General features: G+C 38.3%; 1 protein-coding gene across 1 annotated transcript in view; it reads right to left on the minus strand.

The window, feature by feature from the left end:
- lrrc42 (leucine rich repeat containing 42) overlaps positions 1–20826 on the minus strand; it is a 287985-nt gene that overhangs the window by 131720 nt on the left and 135439 nt on the right. The gene's annotated exons all lie outside the window — the stretch shown is intronic.

Consider the following 20826-nt stretch of genomic DNA (forward strand, 5'->3'; position numbering starts at 1 on the left):
ACTCCGAGTTCGTCAAGCGGCGTTTGGTGTTGTGTTGTTTTTGAGTTGAGTACTGCCACCTACCGTACAGGGAAGGAAAAGGTAAAAAAAAATCCTTTTCTTGAGAAAATGGTACCAAGAATCTGTGATAAAATGTATTAATAGCAGTTTATGTTTGTTAAGGCTTTTCTTCATACTGGGACTCTGAAACCTTTCACCTCCATTACAAAATGCAATAGCAAGCTGGTTTGTTTCTTTAAATGTATAAAACATGCTTCACTTTTGAACACAACATCATGTGGCAAACTAATATATACCATAACTTTGACTTGAAAAATTCTGAACTTCTCCTTTAAGTGTAAGTGCCTCAGTAAAGCTCATTTTACCATGAATTGCCTGAACCAACTTCAGTTACTGGTTCAGTCACTGGGTGTATGTAACATACAGGTGTGAATTCTGGGTGGCAATCATCCTAACATGCACATCTTTAAGGTTTAGGAGGAGAACGGAGTACAGTACTTAAAAAAGACTGGGGAGAGTCCGCAATTCATGCCAGAATTTGAACCAGTGTCCACGTAGTTGTGAGGGAACAGGGCTGGCCACTGCAGCATCATATGGTCCTTGTTCCATACTTCATGGAAATGCTGCAGGGGCCCCTTTATATCTACAGCCTTTGTAGTGCCTCACTGTGACTGCTGTCTTATCGTTACACAAAGCAAGACATTTCTTCTTTTTTGTAATTCTTGTACTTCTGTCTCACTATTATATAAAAAAATCCTGTGACACGACAAAACTTTTTTAGATTTTTTCAAGTCATTTTTTCGAGATGAGACTTTGGCCATGAGATTTTTTCAAGTCACACCCTCCTCTCAACCATTTTCAACCACACACACGGTCTTCTCACCTCTCATTCGTGTGAATGCTTTTGACAGACATAGTTCCTGCACAGGTCCTCTCAGCTCTTATCAGTTTTAACGTTTTCCTCACTTTAAGTTCCCAATTAAAGAAGACGTATTATGTCCAAATCGTATTGAAGAATTTCATCACGAAGGGTTATCAACAGTAAAAATGAGTACACAGGCGATCCTAGCACCGAGAAACAATGAAGTCAAATGAATTAATGGCAAAAACGACAATCGGTTACACGGCAAATTGGTTAAATGCATATCAAAGGACTATGCTGACACAGTTGGTGGTGATCATGCTGGAGATGAAAACATCAACTTACAATATCCCGAAGAATGTCTTCCACTGCATGAATTACTGTAGAAAGAAGGATGTATCCAAGAAAGGTAACGTAGTACATCTTCTGCGGATAACATTACACAACAAAGGAGATCTTGATATGCAATTTGTATTTAAAACATGAACAGTTTCCCATTAGTATAGCTTTTGCAAAGACAATTAACAAATCTCACAGCCAAACATTCAAAAAAGTTGTTTTATTTAATAGAGGGAAAGAAACGAAATTCAATCACGGGCAGTTATACGTTGCCTTGTCACGATGAAAGGCCAAACACAGAATCAAAATTCAATGCGATATTGATGAAAATTTAATTTAAAAAAATGTTTTTATTGAAGTCTCAATAAAATCAGATCATCTCAAACTGAGCTTTGGTTTGTTGAACATGACAATGAGGTCATGAATATGACAATGAGTTCACTGTGCTCAAATAGCCACCACAGTCACCAGATCTCAATCCAATAGTGCACCTTTGGGATGTGGCGGAACAGGAGATTTGCATCATGGATGTGCAACCGAAATATGCCTGATGCTATCATGTCAATATGGACCAAAATCTCTGAAGAATGTTTCCAGAACCTTGTTGAATCTATGCCAATGTATATGAATTACGGCAGTTCTGAAGGCAAAAGGGGGTGTAACTTGGTGCCATCAAGGTGTACCCAGGGCCGGACTTTCCTATAGGCTAACTAGGCTTCAGCCTAGGGCCTCAAGATCAAGAGGGGCCTACATTCAAATTGTTAGCAAAATTTTATTATCTCTCATGTAATTTACAAACTTAAAAATGGAAGGTGAAAGGGCCTCATAAGTGGAATAGCCTAGGGCCTCTTTTCATATAAATCCGGCCCTGGGTGTACCCAACATATGTTTGTAAGAATTACTTTAGAATTGAATAAATTACACGTCACCATGACATAGCACCCTTCAAGATCACATAATACATCTGATGATATGAGTGGGATTGCTTTATGTATTAAAATTCCCACACCTCTGGTTTTCTTTTTATCATTAGAATGAGAAATTTGGCTGATCCAGTCTCTTTTCAGTGAAAACTGATCCTTACTTATTAAGTAAGCTAGGATTTAGCTTTAATACTGATTTCATATTGTTATTGCTGAGTATTATTGCTAAGGAGCTTGTCATTATGTTGTCACTTACAATTGTGTGGGTAAAAAGAATAGATAAATATTAACTTGCTCCCCACTCCCTCCTTAATTATGCCCCAGTTTGCCTCCTTAAAAGAAGATTGGCCACACTTCACAGAGTCCCTGGAATCTGACATGCCGAGAGATGGAACATGCACCAAACAAAGAAACCCCCTGGCAGTGGTGTAGTAAGGATTAAGTTGAGATATCTTATAATAGTACAGTCCAAATACAATAAACCTATGGGTAAGATGGGAAACAGTCTCTTGTAAGAAGAAGAATCAAAAAAATATAAACAAAAAGGGCAAAGTAGTGTATCTACAGTATATATTTTGTGTTTATTTCAGTCTAATCATGTATTTTACAGAAATATAGAAATATCATACATTAGAAGTTAATACAGATAAAAAATCATACAGTACAACCTGAAAGATTCAATTCAGTGTCCATCAGTAAACCAAAAAGAGGTGTACGTGTAACTTGGAAGTCCTTTCTTCTTATTCCAGGTAAGTTGTCTTTTAAAGTCTAGGCCATTGTGCAGCTTTTTTGTCCTAACATTTGTCTGCATTGGAGCACATTTTCATTTCGTAGGTGGTACCGTTACTTTCATCCCATAACAGCATGATGTTGCATTGTGTCTTTAAAATTGTCTGTCTCACTTACCTCCTACTCCGTCTCTCTCTCTCATGCTGTACACTGTGTCATCTCTCGCTTGTATCAAAAACTGAGTCTGTTGTACTCTCAAAATCTTTCCTTTTCTACAGTGCAGTTGAAATTAGACAACTGATAATTTCCAATGGTCTTGTCACCTGGCACTGAAGCTGTTTTTAGCTAAATATGAGAGAATGTTAACTGCAAAGTCCCATGCACCTATTTAATACCTTACAAACTTCTATATACTTGTTAGATTATCTGAGCTTAAACATATACATCATAATAGTAATAATACATTATTAGTATTTGCCTTTACATGTGCATATCTCCCAGTATTCTTTAGTCTATTTGCATGCATCTCAGCATTCCCTGTCTCTATTATGACCCTATGACTGCCAACTGTGAAAAACACTATTAAACACATTACTCTTGCATTAGACGTCTGCAGATATCAGCCTCTGTTCTTTATCGCCACCTGTGACCTGATGATTCCATTCTTCACATTCCCTTTTGGCAAAAGATAAAAGTCCTCAAAAGTCAATCTCTCACTGAAAAAGCTCTGATATTATGCCTTGATTCCTATGTGATATTTGCAAATGACCAGGATACAATAAACAGAAATTATGGGTAAATGTTTAAAAGCAATCATATAAGTCAATTTCTTTATATTTTATGATTGCATTAGGGTAGTCATTTTATATCAGGGACCTAAAATTTTTTTATATGTCTATAGGCTACACAGTAAATTATTTTGGCACCATCACTGTAAGCTGTCTGCTGGGATAGTGGGTTAAATAGAAAGCAATCCTTACTGATGCTTCATCAAAAACATTTTTCACTTGTGTGACAAAGGTTTGCTCTTATAGAAAAATGTGAACAACTTTTTTTTCTAAGAGATTTTGTCAAATGGCTCCTCTCTAGTGTCTACAGGTTTCTACATACATGTCTGGTGTAGTGACAATTCAGTTTTGAGCATTTTTGAGCACTTGCCATCATAAACTAACAAATTCAAGATCCTGTGTAAAATAGCTGGTTTTGTGGTTGTCTATAAGGCTGCGTGCAATTGTGCTAATGTTGTAATTCATTGGTATTAATTTTGCTGATTCAGGATAGATGTTGGTATATGGCCATGTCAGATTTGAACAGTCATGCAAAAAATGCATACAAGTAAAAAATCATAATAGTGTCTCTCTTGTCTGCAGTGGGAATGTGGTTTTAGTGACTTGTGGCAACATATGGACTCAAACGCATCTAGCGTGAACTTTTTTGACTCAATTTCACCATTGTGACTTTCCTGAAGCATTGCTCTGAGACTGCCCTCCAACGTTAGGAATGTAGGTACAGCTGTCCCTGTGCTGCCCCATAGATGGTGCCAATGATACAGTTTTAAAAGGTTGATGAATTAATGTAATTTTTTAAATCAAGAGGCATTTCCACCCGTTCCAACACCATGACATGGGGTAGTTGAAAGAGTAATTAAACAAATGTAAGGTAGTTGTGCTAAGTGTACATTTACACACCATGGAGTAAACATTTGTTGCTGTTCTGTGGTCTTGTCTCACTTAATCTAACAGGCACTGACAATGTCTTCAATGATTTCATATGTCTGCTTTCAATAAATATTTTTTTAATGTTGATTTTGAAAAGTAGGCCTATTTAATAGAAGCAAAAAATAAAGAAGTCCAAGTGTTACCTCCATGTGTTTAAATGAGGATCATTAACACACTCCAAAAGTTTCAGTTCAATTTGCTTTATTTCTGTGTACTAGCACCAAGGACAGGTACACATATTTACAGTTATTATATAATAACAGTATTTACTCATTAATAATTTAAATAAAAAATGAGCATGCAAAAAAGCATACAACTAATTAAATAATATCAATAATTAATATAAACAGTTCGTAGCAAAGAGGACCACAAAAACCCCAGTGCATCTTATGAATCTTTCAGACTTTAAAACTGAATTTCAGTCATCTCTTTAGTTTTTTAACCTGCTATTTTCACTACATGAAGGTAAAGGCTATGGCAGAACAGTGAATGAAAAGAAAGGGACCAACTGTGGATTATTATGTATCAGTCTAAATTTATGTTTATTATTATGTATAGTCTTGTTATTTTTGAGTTAATATGTTTTTTATGTATTTTCAATCATGTTTATTATTATGTACTGTCCTTTTAAATGTCCCTATGTTGCTTCTAAAAGCTGTGTTGCAGTGCTGCCAGTCTGAATTATACAAAGATTTATAATATTGACTGGCACATTTCTTGAGAATGCTGTTTCATTTTAACAATTTGTGACCCTAGAACTGAACTTTGGGAATGCTAGTATGTTGCTGCCCAAGTGAACCGAATAACAGATTTCAGAAGTGCTAATGCAGTTGGAAAGGTTTCTCTAATAACCAGTTAGCATTAACACATGAATAATTAAGGAAAAGCTAAGAAAGTTTACCAATAGGACACTGAAGGAATTGCTGCTGAAAATGGAGCTTTGCAATGTGAGTAATAAATTAAAACATCAGTCATTCCAAGCAGTAATAGCCATTTGCAACACCAGTAATGCCTTGGCTGTGTTTGTAAATCAATTCAATGGTATCTTGATAAGAAAAGGTATTGATTTCTATCAAAAACATAAAAAAATCTTGCTATGTCCAGACTTTTAAGTGGTATTGTATGTGCCAGATCTGAAGTTTATATTTATTATAATTCAAAAATGTTGATCTTCCTAAAGGCTTTGGATTGAAATAGAACTTTTAATTAAGTGAGCAAGATTAATCATTAAATATTCTAAATTAGAAATTCATACTTATGATAAGTCTAAATTTGGGTATGATTAAATGCTTTGGGGTGAAATAAAACTTTTCAGTAAGTTACTATGATTGACTGGTATTTATCCCAAAGTGCTAATTATATACAGTATATTAGCTATATATAAACAAAAGACCTGTGCGTGTGTGTGCAGAGCAGTCTGCTCTGCTCACACTCAACCACAGCTACTAGATGGCACATGCATACATTTTTAAATTTTTTCAGCTCTTGCATGCACCTCACTTCTCACTACAAAAGACCTGTGTGCAGCAAATGCTGCTGCACAACAATGACATCGTGCTAATGACATGGATGAAGAGACACAACATTGAAGTGAAGTGAACACCATGGCTCAGCAATGTGCAAGTGAAACACCTCAGCAACAGAGGGCAAGGCTTGAAGTTTTCACAAATACGTTGTCTATCTGGAGGTATTTTCTCGAGACAAAGATTAATAAGACTCGCATGCCAACAAGCTATGGTATTGCCAGTGTCTTCTTATGAAAACAATAAATATAAGAGTAAATCAAAAGTAGAAACAATTTGAAAATTATGTGGTAACCACATCAGGTAGAAACTGTCTTAAAACAACACATTCTCAATGGCTTATGGGTAGTTTGAACACACACAGCATAGCCTTCTGCGAATAGTCTACTTGAAGCCAAGGTCAAATTAACAAAATTGCACTACTGTTGAACAGCACATCGTAGTGAGGTTTCCTTGGGCAAAGGGAGTGAAACCTCCAGAAATTCACAGAGGGATGTTGGGCTCAGTACAAAAGTGGAAACTGTATGACAACAAAAAGTTTATAAATGGGTAGAAAGGTTTAAATTGAGAACAAATGTAACAAGACAACATCGACCGATGGATTATATTGTCCACTGTTGCTGCACATTTGGGTATCAGCTATACATCTATACATAACATAGTGCATGACGACTTAGGGTACCATAAAGTTTGCACAAAATGGGTACCCAAAAAGCTTTCTGATCTGCACGAGTCAATGTCTTTTTTTATTTTATTGATTTTATTTGAAGAGAACAGCATTCCAGACAATCAAGTCAAACCTTAACAAGCCAGAATTCAACCCCCGCCTGAGAAAAACAGAGGAGAGCCTATAATATGAGCAAATCTTTAAAAACAACAAAGAAAGGAGAATGTCTTTTTCCCTGATATACAAGCTTATTATAAGATTTGATTAATTAGATCTTGCTATATTTAAAAACAATTTAATTTCTTCCAGTTTCAAACAGCATAGAACATCAGTTACACACTGACTTATAACTGGTGGGCTGGGATTCTTCCAGTTGAGCAAGTCTATGTGCTATTAGTGAGGTAAAGACCATTACAATTTGTTTGTCCTTTTCCACTGTAAGCCCATCTGGGAGAACACTAATCACAGTTGTTGATAGGTCGGGAGTGATTGTGACACCAAAGCTGTTTGATAGGCATGCAAAGATTTTGTTCCAGAATTATATTAGTTTGGTGCATACCCAAAACGTGCCCCATTGAGGCTGGAGCTTGATTGTAATTTTAAATGAGATAAATGAGCTCGATAAAAGATTTTAAGTTGGATGATTGAATGCTTTACACATATGGAGCTGGATTGTATTCTATGCATGGCAGCCTTCCACTCCTCTTCAGAGATATTAGTTGAAAGATCCTATCCCCATCATAACATCTGTGGCAGAGCGAAGGGCGCTCAGCAGGCTCCTATCAATTATGGAGAATCCACTGCATCCACTTAATAGTATCATCTCCAGACAGAAGAGCAGCTTCAGCGACAGACTGCTGTCACTGTCCTGCTCCACTAACAGATTGAGGAGATCGTTCCTCCCCCAAACTATGCGACTCTTTAATTCCACCCGGGGGGGGTAAACGTTAACATTTAACATTATACATAGTTATTGTCTGTTTTTCACCTGCATTATTATCATTCTTTAATTTAATATTATTTATTGTATCAGTATGCTGCTGCTGAAGAATGTGAATTTCCCATTGGGATTAATAAAGTATCTATCTATCTATCTATCTATCTATCTATCTATCTATCTATCTATCTATCTATCTATCTATCTATCTATCTATCTATCTATCTATCTATCTATCTATCTATCTATCTAATTTTATGAGTGTTCACATTGGGAATGGATGCAAATACAATTTTGGATGAAGCCCCAATCATCCACATTGGATGCATAAACATTTATTAAAATCATTTTACAATTAAATAAATTACCCATGGCAATCATGTATCTCCCTTCAGGATCAGACACAACATCTGATACTATAAATGAGACTGTTCTATGGATAAGAATTCCCACACCTTTTTTGTAAAGCTGGAATGGAACATTTGGTCAGTCCAATCTTTGCAGCCGGAACTGATCCTTGCTTAATAAGTGGGTCTCCTGTAAAAATACTATTTTAGCATTAAGACTTGTTAGGTGAGAGAATACTTTCTTTCTTTTTAATTTGTGATTCAGGCCTTTAACATTCCAGCTCACAAAGTTAACTGTGTCGTGGCAAAACATTGTCACCACAAGGCTTTTTACCTGAAATGAAGGCTATTAGGAGACTCAGAATAGGCAGACAGAGTTTATAGCTTTGTTGCAATAAAACAACAAAAGTAATAACACGGACTGAACCCAATACGGCCAAATTGAACTGAGCCCTGAATAGTTCAGAACTCAAAACTTATATAGTAAATTCTTATCACTCCGACCTCGCTCAAATTTTCTGTTTTATCTCCTGACTTACCCTACAGCTGGCCTCCGGTATTTTACTGTCTATTGTTTATCTTTAGTTTCTGTTTTGCTTATTATGATTGGACTAGGCTGATCAGATGTTCCCTTCTTCCATTTTTGGGCATTCTTTTATCATTTCCTTTTCCTTGGCCTTTAAGCTATTTTTTATTTAGCGGCTGAAGCTAAGCTTTAATTAAAAAGAAATATAGCATGTACCTTTATTTAATTCTTTGCGTGGCAGGCCTGACTTGCATTATTTTCTGCACTAAGGTTAATGCTTATATATTTTTCTATATTTATTTATACTAGTACATGACTATACTAATTTTATTTTTCATGCATTACATCATCTTGACCTTGTTAGTAGCAATGCTTTTTGCTGTTTCTGCTAATTCACTATTCCAGCTGGCTTCTCACGTGCCTACCAGAAATATTTCCCTATATTATGTCATTGGTATTGTTCCTCAGCTTTCTAACTTTTTGAACAACAGGTGTACATGTTCCCCCTTCTTCTGTCCTCGATAGTTTCTGTGCGTCATTCTCTTTCTATTCTGTCCTTCCTTTCCCAAATTGGTAATTCTACTTCAAGCTTAAAAATAATGCAATATGGCTAATGTTTTTTATTTAACTATTTACTTGACATATTTGCTTGACATGTCTAAATTAAGCTAAATCTAATGCTTTAGGAGCTGTTAATTACTTTTATGGCTATTAATGCTAATATATGCTATTTATGCTTAATGCATAAATTTTTATCTTCCATAAGTGTCCTGTCTTGGAGTCATTGATTCTGAATTTTTGATGTCATTTTGTAGTCTTAATCAAAAGTGAGACAGCTTTGACCTTAATTTCCAATTTTCCCAGGGGTTATTGCCATGTAGTCTATTGTTACGTTGGTAATTATAATTATATGGATTAAAAGGATAGATCAGAGATACCTTGCTCTCTTTCTCTCCCTCACTAGTCCCCCCACCCCCCACCCCCGTTTTGCCTCCCCACATGAGGCTGGAACCCACTTCACAAAGTCCCAGTCCTCTGACATACCTAGAGACAGAGCACGTCCAAAACAAAACAAGCCCCCCAGCGTGTGAGGATTAAAATTGAGATATCTATTGCCAATACAGTCTAAATGCTATAAGCATAAAATATAATCTTCAACAGTCTTGAAATATTAAGATAGCAGACCCAGGGAATGGTGTTAAAAAGTGGCCCTGGATAAGCATAGTAAACCCTAATACACTAATAACAACAACAATAAACCAAGAGTATGAAGTTTAACAGTCTCCTTTAGAATAGTAAAAAGAAAAAAAAAGTTACTAATTTAATTTCTTCCACACATACATACATAAACGTGTATAATTGCAATTAAAACATAAACAGAAAGTGACCGACGGTCACGGTTACAGTACCAGTATCATTGCAAGTGGATCAGACCGCCGGTGATATCTTCTTTGTGATGCCATGACAGGGTGCGACTCACGATCATATTTCAGGAAAGTGTCAGGATCAGCTTTCTTAACTCTTTATCTGCTTCCTCCGTAGTGGTAAAGATGTACTGTTTGCCTTGAATATCCACTTTCAGTTTGGCAGGATACAAAAAGCTGTATCTGATTTCTATAAGCGCTGATTAATATTATAAAAAGAGCCACATTTAGCAGCTGTTGAGGGTGAGAAATCAGGGAAAATACGAATGAGGTTATTTTCATATATAATCTCTTGTTTCTGTCTGAGAAGTGACATTACATTTAATTTAGTGCACAACAAAAGTCCTAGGTTTGGAGGTGTTCGATCCCCGTATGCGGTAAGCTGCTGCTATCTCGGTGTCTGATTTAAAGTCCTCTCCAATTATTTTGGAGAATAGTTCAGCTACGAATTTCACTGGGTTTGGACTTTCACGATTCTCAGGTAGACCTTCGATTATAATATTATTCCTTCTGCATCCATCTTCCAGAGCAGCAAGTCAGTCTCCGAGTTTTTTGCATTCAGAATTCGCATCTGTTGCTTTTCCATCAGTGGTGAATGCTAAATGTTCGGCTGTTTCAATTCGAATCGTGAATGTCTGCTTAACGTCTTCCAGCTGATCGGCAAGTGCTCTCAATTTAGACGCATTTTCCTGAATGTCTTCCTCAATTTTTTCCAGCATACCTTTAAAGGCTGTATCAAAGCTATTATATATGCGTTTCTCTGAGTCTTTATTATTCTGCCGCAGTTCTTGCAGCTCCTGCCACAGCTTCTTGCTTGTCTTCTCACTTGTCTTGAGCATACCATTTATTTCTTTCTTTATCTCTTGCTTGAGCTCAGTGATCATTGCCTTCAGTTCGGACATATCATTTTTGCTTTCGTGCACCGTAGATGAAGCGGTGAGCCCTATTACAGCCGATGCTCCCGGCTCGAGAGGAGTAGATGAAAGCGCAGACTGTTTTTATAAAATCCACTGGGAAACCATCAGGGCCGGCTGCTTTCCCACATTAGAGTAAGTTTATAGTGTCTAGTAATTCTGAGAGTGTCAGAGCTTTATCCAGTTCTTCTGCCCTAAGAGTATCTAGCTGCAGTATTTGTAATGTATCACAAAACTCATTAGATATTGTCTTATCATCTTTAAACTTAGTAAAATAGAAATACTCTCTAAATTTGTGCGTTATACTTTTGTGGTCAATGATTTTATCTTCATCTGTGTTGGTAATTTCTGTTATCGCATTGTGAACTTCCTACTTGTGGATCTGTTGATCTAAGATCTTATTAGCCATCTCTCTGTGTTCATGGTAATGATGTTGTGATTTAAAAGATGAGCTGTTCCGTTTCCTTTGTTGTTAAGAGGTTAAATTCTGATTGTAAAACCTGTCCTTTCATATAAAGTGCATCATTTGGAGACCTGGCATGATTGTAAAACCTGTCCTTTCCTATAAAGTGCATCATTTGGAGACCTGGCATATTCTTGATCTATTCTGGTAATTTCATTGATTAGCTGTGATGCCTTTTTGGTTTCCAACTTATTTATTTATATGCATAAGTCAATGTCCTTTGGTGAATTTCAGCAGTTTTACTCGTCTACAGTTTGCATGTCTAATCTTGCTACAGTTGAACAATTTTCAACATTGTTCAACAATGGTGCAATCCTATAGTGGAGTGTCCATGTTCATTTGACCTTGGCATCAACCAGACTAACAGCAGATCACAATGCTGTGTGTGTTCAAACTACCTATTGTGTATTAAGCCATTGTGTTATATTGCATCAGCTTCTATCTGTTTCAGTTATTACATAATTTTCAATTTGCCTTTACTTTTTGATTTATCCTCATATATAATAATAGCAATATTTATGATTTATGTTAACAGTGGGCAGAAGCATGATGGCACAGATGTCATTTCTAATATCTTGAAGCTCCAGAAGACTTATTTCACATCCCAACTCTGGCCATCTGTATGGACTCTGCATGCTCCCTCAGTCTCTGTGTTCATTCTTCATTACAAACTTTTGTTGAGATGTGCAGATTGGAGTGGACTGGTGGCACTAAGCAGGGCCATGTGGGTGTGTACATGAGTGTATCCTGCAATGGACTGGCTCTTGATTCTTATTATCATTTAAAACTTTAAGGTAAAAGTGAACTTTTCGATAATGGGCCATTTTTGCATACCTCAAATTTTACATTCGCAGTAACTGGAACTCTTGACTCATAGATAGGCCTTGGGCTACAAGTGATCTTTTCAAAAACTGGTGTCAAGTGGCCTGTCATCTTTGATGGCCCTTCATGCTAGCAGATACATGAGAGCAGAAGAAAGGATCAGCTTTAACTTCACAAATGGAGAGACACCGTACACCTGGTTACTAAAGTGAGCATCAGTCACGCCCATTGTGTGGTCTAAGAGTACAGGAAAACATGTGTGAAGGACATGGAGATGATAGGAAACATGCTAGTAGTAATTGCAAGTCCAGCTATCGTGGTTACAGAAGCAAAAGCCAGTTTAATGATAGGAATTATCTTTCACATTACAAGTGATAGCCTTATTAAACCTGCCACTCTGCATTCTGCTTTCTAATTGTTTAAAACAGATTAGGTTACAAGGAGCAGGTGACTTAAATGTTAGCCGTCTGTCTTCTTTCTTTAGTTTAATGAACAAGGCCTGCAGGAAAAATATCAAGTGGAAGCACATAAGTGCTTGGGAAACCAGGAATGAATCCCACCCTGCTGGTTAGGATGTCTGCTGAGACTGCACAAAGCAGCCATGCCAGCGTGACTGCCCCTCTTAAGTTATGCTGGAAAATCAGCACTGCCCCAAATATCATCCCCAGTCTGATATATTCTTAGCAATATTTGTTTTTCCTCCATATTACAGACAAGTCTTATTGTTCTCAACTTGAACCCCATGCCTATTCACAGCCTTCGCAGATCTTCCCACTAAATCCCAAAGACATGAATGTTAGACTGATTGATGACTCCAAATCGACCATGCGTGAGTAGGCCCTGTGATGGCCTGGTAGTCCATCTATGGCTGATTGCTATTCTGTGTGTAATTCTGCCAGGATAGACTGTGGACCCCCAGGACCCTCTAGACTAGTTCTGAATTAACCATGAAGCGCAAAATAAGTGCGTGATTAGAGCACCAATGGAAGGGGCAACGTCACAGATTTTTTCCCCGTTATCTTGCTATTAACTCTTTCACTGCAATACTCAGTTCTTTTGCAATTGTCCTTATCAGCCATTTTCAACTTACAATGGATTCTTGAAAAAACATTTTCTTTGACATGTATAAATGTATACTAAAGTATAAAACTTTGCTTGAAGGTAAATTTGTTTCCTTCTCATTTGCTTCCGTTGAGAGTAAACACAGCAAATTCATCAGCTAATTTGTATAACAGACCCTTAAACTTTTTATTTTTTATTTTTGAACTTATTTTTTTTTGTGAACAAAATGTAAAACCAATTATGTGAAGTAAGAAGTCATTGATATGTGAACTGAACTGTAAAAAGCAGTAATAAATGTTGATGAAACTTCAGATAAAAGATGACCTATATGTCATGATGTTTGGCTTTGAAGATTAAGTATTTTTCTCAGTTATGGCTATTCATAAGAAATGATAGGCAGAGGAACCACTAGCTCCGAAAAAAGAGACAGCAGGGGCAAGTGCCACTGTCTGTGTACATCATAATGCACAAGCTGAGGGGCGCCATTTTTGGGCTGTTCTGTCTGTTTGCCTTATTCTGGCTCAGGCTTAAGCAGATTTCAAAAAGTTATTTTATGTCATTTTTTAGTAAAGTGACTTATGTAGATGTTTTGCTGTACACATTGTCATACGTAGCACCTTGCAGCAGTACAGTAGGTTTCAACTGTAGGTGCACAGCATTTAATGACCAGTCGTACCACTCAAGACCTAGACCACCTACCACTCAGATGTCCTGTGATTGTGAAGCCACCACACTCTGTCTCCGAACATACCATGTCTATCCAGCAGGGGGCACTAGCTCCCTGGTTGGAATAAGTTCTTTTGTAATTGCGACATGTTAAATAACCCAAAACTATATAGTGATAATATAAAAAGGCGATACCCCTCCCTTAGTGATACAGCGGTAAGAAATCACATAGGAGAAATAACTTAGCTTTCTTTAATGACGGTTTACACGGCATAATAGACGAGGAAGCCATGACAAGACCACCGAAGTGGATGTATACAGTCTGCCATTTTCGTTGCTGCGTTGGAAGGATTTTCCAGATCGGATGACGGTATCTCCCATCCGTCCATTGGCTTCAAAGGTGTGCTGGGCAATGTTCCAAGGCTTTATACTTTTTCTTCATTTGCAGGCCCCCACTTAGGTAAATCATACCATTCCAAACAAGGAAAAGAAGTTCCAATGTCATGCTGATTCTGACACACAGAAATAGTACAATGCCCATTTCGCAGTTGTCCCTTTATTGTCTTCTAATGCTTTCCTAGCAGTTCTAAATGATGAGTCCCTGTGTGCTAAATCTGGCTTTGCGTTAGCTGTACATGTGAGTGGATTTATAAAATATTTTTTGTACAGAGCACAGTGACATATTAAACCTATATACCTATTACAGCATGTAAAGTAGTTGTGCCAATCACTGTGACTCCATACTGCCCATCAAGAAATGGGCAATACATTTGGTTTGTCAAAGTAAATAATTAACACACACAATAACAATGTACTGATTAATAAAAAGTGGTTAATTTTGGTCTAAAATTCTACAGATAAGACAATGGGTTCAAACCGTGAATGGATGGATTGTCCTCTCTTCTTCTTTTCCTGCACAATTCAATGAATACAACCCTTGTAACATCCTCCATGGCACTGACCCACATACCTAAAGAAAGTGTATTATGTCACACACATTCATTTTCAGAACATGCAAATTAAAAATCTTCTTTTTACAGTGCTTGTCCAACAAAATTTCCTAAGTGTGGTTGCCCTGCACCACACTGCAGTTTTTCACTAGGTAGGATCAGGTGTTAAATTCTGACAATCTGCAACAGAAGAGTGATGAGTGGGCTTTAGAAATAGATGGCTAGTGTATTGCTGTGAATTCACACCATGAAGCATCTCAGTTTGAAAATGTGTACTGTGGTAATGCCAGTGATGAGTCTCAAACACACATCAAGCTCAGAAGCAAGCTCTTTGCAACATGAGTTACAAGGAGAGCTCCATTAGCCAGTCTCACAGAGACTGTCTCGGAACATTGCAACCAGAGAACTTCCTGGTGATATCAGCTTATTTCTCTCTGTCAGCCCCCACTATACTCCACCCATCCATAGTGCAAATACTATACTTTTCGCCAGGTTTATTGCTGTGGACTCAAAGTGTGAATTGTCACAGTTTGAAGATTTGTGCTGTGGAAACTGCTATTCATCAGTGTTGAACCTACAACATTGGGCACAGAAGTGAGGTCTTTGTGGCCTGAGCTAAGTTGAGAGCTCATTTAGTCAGCTGTGCAGAGACCATCTCTGAACACTGTGAGCAGAGCAGAGTGATGTCAACTTTTTTCTGTCTCTCTTTTAGCCCCTACCTTTTCTGTGTAGTGTCACCACTACACTCCACCCAACCACAGTGCAAATCCCACTCTCGTTGCCAAGTGTATCGCTGTAGACTTACATTGTGAAATATCTCATTTCAAAGAGTTATCTTTGACTGTAGCATGTCATTTAAAGTGCATATTACAAAGTTGTCCAAATCATGTTTCTTCCATCTTAAAAATGTTGGGAAATTAAGGTGCTTTCTAAATAAACAGGATTCTGAGAAATTAATTCATGCATTTATTTCTAGTAGGATTGACTACTGCAATGCGGTGTTCACTGGATGTTCAAACTGTTCTTTATACAGCCTCCAGTTAATCCAAAATGCAGCTGCAAGAATTATTACAAGAACAAGAAAATACGAACACATAACTCCAGTTCTTAAATCCTTACACTGGCTCCTGGTTAAGTTTAGGGCTTTTTTCAAAATCCTCCTTTTAACATGTAAAGCATTAAATGGCCAAGGTCCAGTTTACTTGTCTGAACTTATCATGACTTACAAACCAGAGCGCACATTAAGATCTCAAGATGCCGGTCTGCTTATGATTCCAAGGATTAATAAAATAACAGTGGGTGGTCAAGCTTTTAGTTACAGGGCCCCTAAACTGTGGAATCGTCTGCCTGCTACTATAAGAGATGCCCCTTCGGTCTCAGCTTTTAAATCCCGGCTGAAGACTCACTACTTCAGTTTAGCACACCCTGACTAGAGCTGCTGATAGCTGTACAGACTGCATCTCTGTTGTTGGTCATTAGCACTAAAACATAAGTAACATGACAGTTATAATTTGTTACTAACCCTCACCTATTCTGTTTCTCTTCTCTGTACTCAAATGTGGCACTTGGTGCCACGGCCCACCTGCCAAGTTGTTTTGCCTGCCTAAAGTAAAGTCATCCCTGATGGAGGATTGCAGGAATTGTGGGGTAGAGGGGTCCTTTCATCGGATTGGCTGGCCCAGCACTGTTTCAGCTGTGGAATGGCCAAATGGGGGAGGCAGCTTGATGGCTGAGGTCTCCAGGACTCTAAACAAATCCAAATCAAATTATGTGATATCATCTACTGTTAAATTCTGCTCGGTATTTGTAAAATTTTTATTTTTATACTGTATTGAGGATTTGTTCTGTTTTGTGTATTGTACTGTATTGACCCCCTTCTTTTTGACACCCACTGCATGCCCAACCTACCTGGAAAGGGGTCTCTTTTTGAACTGCCTTTCCCAAGGTTTCTTCCATTTTTTCCCTACAAGGGTTTTTTTGGGAGTTTTTCCTTGTCTTCTTAGAGAGTCAAGGCTGGGGGGCTGTTGAGAGGCAGGGCCTGTTAAAGCCCATTGCGGTACTTCTTGTGTGATTTTGGGCTATACAAAAATAAACTGTATTGTATTGTATTGTATTGTAAAGATGTGCATGGTGGTAACTGCTGGTGATGAGTCTTGAACCCACAACATTGGGCTCAGAAATGAGGTCTAAGCTGCATGATCAAAGTGGAGAGGTCCATTAGTCAGCTGTGCAGAGACCATCTCTGAACACTGCGAGCAGAGCAGAGTGATGTCAGCTGATCTCCCTCTGTGTCAGACCTCACCTTTTTTGTGCATCATCACCACTATAGCCAGATACTCAGCAATATTATTATGGCACAAGAAAGCCACTAGCAGGCCAGCGGGGTAGTGAGACACCCTATGCCACTTTAGGTACAATTAGTCTAAGTACATTTAATGGTTTCTATTTCTCCTGCCATGGATGTAGGCCTTCTGTTTATGTGTTAGACAGACTCTAGAAGAGCTTCATAAAGCGTTTGTGTCTTTCCATGAAGCTGACACTACACTGCACTCTGGTGTGTGCCCTCAGAAGACTCTTTAAAAAACAAACCTGTAAAAACCAACTGTCAGTCAGTCAGTCATTTACCAACCTGGTATATCCTAACACAGTGTCACGGGGGTCTGCTGGATCCAATCCCAGCCAGCACAGGGCATAAGGCAGGATCAATCCCGGGCAGGGCGCCAGCCCACCACAGGGCACACACACACCCACACACCAAGCACACACTAGGGACAATTTAGAATCGCCAATGCACCTAACCAACATGTCTTTGGACTGTGGGAGGAAACCACAGCACCTGGAGGAAACCCACGCAGACACGGGGAGAACATGCAAACTCCACGCAGGGAGGACCCGGGAAGCAAACCTGGGTCTCCTTACTGCGAGGCAGCAGCGCTACCACTGTGCCACCGGTAAAAAGCAACTATCAACATATGTATGTGCAGTCAAGTAAATGTTCAAACAGAGAAGGCCATACATTGCACAGTAGCTCCTTGTCTTTGTTACATTGTTTCTTCCATAAGAAGGTGTAGAAAACCTTAAAGGAAGCGTGTCTAGACAAGCACTGAGGTGAAGTGCCATTCCACCACCTCGCTGAGGTCATATGATATTGACATATTCAGGTCATTTAAAATTACATTCAATCTTTTACATATGTCAGCATCACAAATAATGGCTGACACACCTTATAGGCTTTACTCTCAGGAGGTTTAATTTTGTAATGGCTCAAAATTTTATGGCAGTAATACTTAAGACATGAAGGTTTCAGAAAGGCATTTGAAATGCAGATGTAATTGTATCCTGATGAAATAACTGCAGTCACCACATAAGATAATGGATACACAGCAAAAAAGAGACTTGAGTGGTTTCAAAGGGAAAATCATGGTGTGCCTTCACATAGAAGACAGCTTCTCTCACTTCTGCTTCTCCGTTGACATAAACCTACAAATGTCCTCTTGTAAAATGAGTGCAGCCCTTCAAATATCCACTTATACAACCATCAGAACCTGTTCTGACATGGCCCCAAACAGATGTCTTGCCATTTTCATGTTGACTTCACATTTGGGAGATCCAATTTTACCATGGAATGGAACTTTGCAGCATAAAACTGCTAATGTTCACTTTCATTAGGAGCACACTCATGCCTAACTCCATAATAAATGTAAATCTTTATACACAAACCTTCAAATATCTGCATCCATGACATATTCAAATGGTTTAACGACAGATAGCCAGGCAATTTATTCAAGGCCTAATGCACTGTATGGGCCAAAAGGTTGTGGACACCTGACCATCACACCTGTATGAGCTTGTTGGATATCCCAGTCCAATACCATGGGCATTATTATGTTGCCGGGCCCTCCTTTGCTGTTGTAACAGCCTCCATTCTTTTAGGAAGGCTCCCCACAAGATTCTGGAGTCTGTGTGTGAGACTTTTTGTCTATACTGCTCACTTGTTAATAAGACACAATGTTTAGGCAGGAGATCACCAGAAATTTGACAAAGAAAGTGAAACCATTCAGTCCATCAGGCTTGTTTGTATAGCTAGTAGTGTTCAGACATTTTATCCCACTTTTTTAGGATGTCTTACTACTAGATGCTGTTGGATTTGCTATGACAGAAGTATTAGATTTGATAATGATATAAAAATTATGGAAAAATATTGTTTTATTGTGACAAAATAAAGTTAACTCACGATGTTGCAACAGTTGTTTGCATATTAGTACAGCTGTACATACACCATCATTATAAAGAAGTCACTTCAAGAAGAAGGACGCAATGTTAGGACACTGAAAGCTTATGCAACAGTTTTTTAACATCTCTTTATTTTTAATATCCAAAGTCTTTCTTGGTGTTATAGTAGGAGACTTTAGTGCCCATGTGTTGTCAGAAATAACAGCGTGGGAGTCAGTCTGGTAAATCATATTTTTTTATTTTTGTTTCGTTGTTATATTTCTACCTTTTCTTCATACCCCAGTCTTGTCTTGAGGAGATGCAATGCAGTTTTTTTATTTTATGTTTTTTTTTTCCTTAAACTACTAAACTTTTTTCTTGAAGCATAATTATTATTAAATGAAATATCAAAATCACATTATACCACATGAATTCATATAAGATGCAACATCTCATCTTCAGTATGGTTCTTCTAAATAAAAATGAGCATACAAAAAAGAGGTATTGCTCTTTACAGCTTTGATTATTATCTAGACATTAACACTAAATGTTCAAACAGAATCATTATCTCAATATCTTGCGTTGGCTTTGTTTTTACAGTAAACATATCCCACTACTTGACACTACTGCTCATTGCATTCCGCACACCATTCTTTTCTGTAGCCTCCATGTTCAAAGATGGCCACTGAGAGAAGAGAAGTGCCTGGGGGGATGACAGTCATTCCAACTGTGTATTCAAGCACACCTACTGCATTGTCATTGAATCACACCACGATCTGCCCTAGGATATATTTTTTGTAGTCTAGTAACTGCTGGTGGTCAGTCACAAACCCATGACATCTGGATTACTAGGCCCTCAGAAGCAGCTTCCCTAAAGCATAAGCCAAGAGAGAACTCCATTAACTGTTCACACATAGACAAGCTGTAAGGAATTTGAAGTGGACCTCTTCCTAGTGACATCACCTGAGCTGTCCCTTCCACACAGACACCACTCCACTGCACAACACACCAACTACACTCCTCCCATCCACACTGGAAATCTGGCCAATTATGCCAAGCATCTAATCATATAATCACACAGCCATTCATCCCAGGTTGCACATTTTGCACTGTAGTAACTGTTGTAGTCACCCACAAATCCACAGCCCTTAGAAGATGTGTCCCTAAAGCTTAAACAAAAGGAGAACTCCACTAGGTGTTTGTGCAAGGACTGACTAAATAATTAAAAGTGTAGCAATTCCTGGTGATGTCAACTGAGCTCTCACTGCCTCAGTCAGCATCCACCATACTGCACAAGACAACTGCTACACTCCACCTATCCACCATGGAAATCCTGCTAACTACCCCAAGTGTTTTGTCATATAATCATACCATGATCTGTCCAAGGTTGCACATTTTACACTGTGGGGACTCTTGGTGGTCAGCCGCAAACCCACGACGTCTGGATTACAAGGGCTTTCCGAAGCAGTGTCCCTCAGAGTGAATGCCATTAGTTGTTTGTGCAGGGACTGGCTAAGCAAAGCAAAATGGAGCATTTCTTGGTGGTGTTAGCTACGCTCTCTTAATCACTCAGCAGCCACCATACTGTGCAGGACCACCTCCACACCTATGCTTAAACTGAACTCATTAATATCACAGCAACAAATATGGGAGAACATGTAAACTGCACACAGACAGTAGCCAAGCCAGAAACTGAAGCTAAGGTCTTGGAGATACGAGGTAAACTGCTGTGTCGCCTTGCC

The sequence above is a fragment of the Erpetoichthys calabaricus genome, chromosome 10, assembly GCF_900747795.2.
Source record: "Erpetoichthys calabaricus chromosome 10, fErpCal1.3, whole genome shotgun sequence".
Taxonomy (NCBI): domain Eukaryota; kingdom Metazoa; phylum Chordata; class Cladistia; order Polypteriformes; family Polypteridae; genus Erpetoichthys; species Erpetoichthys calabaricus.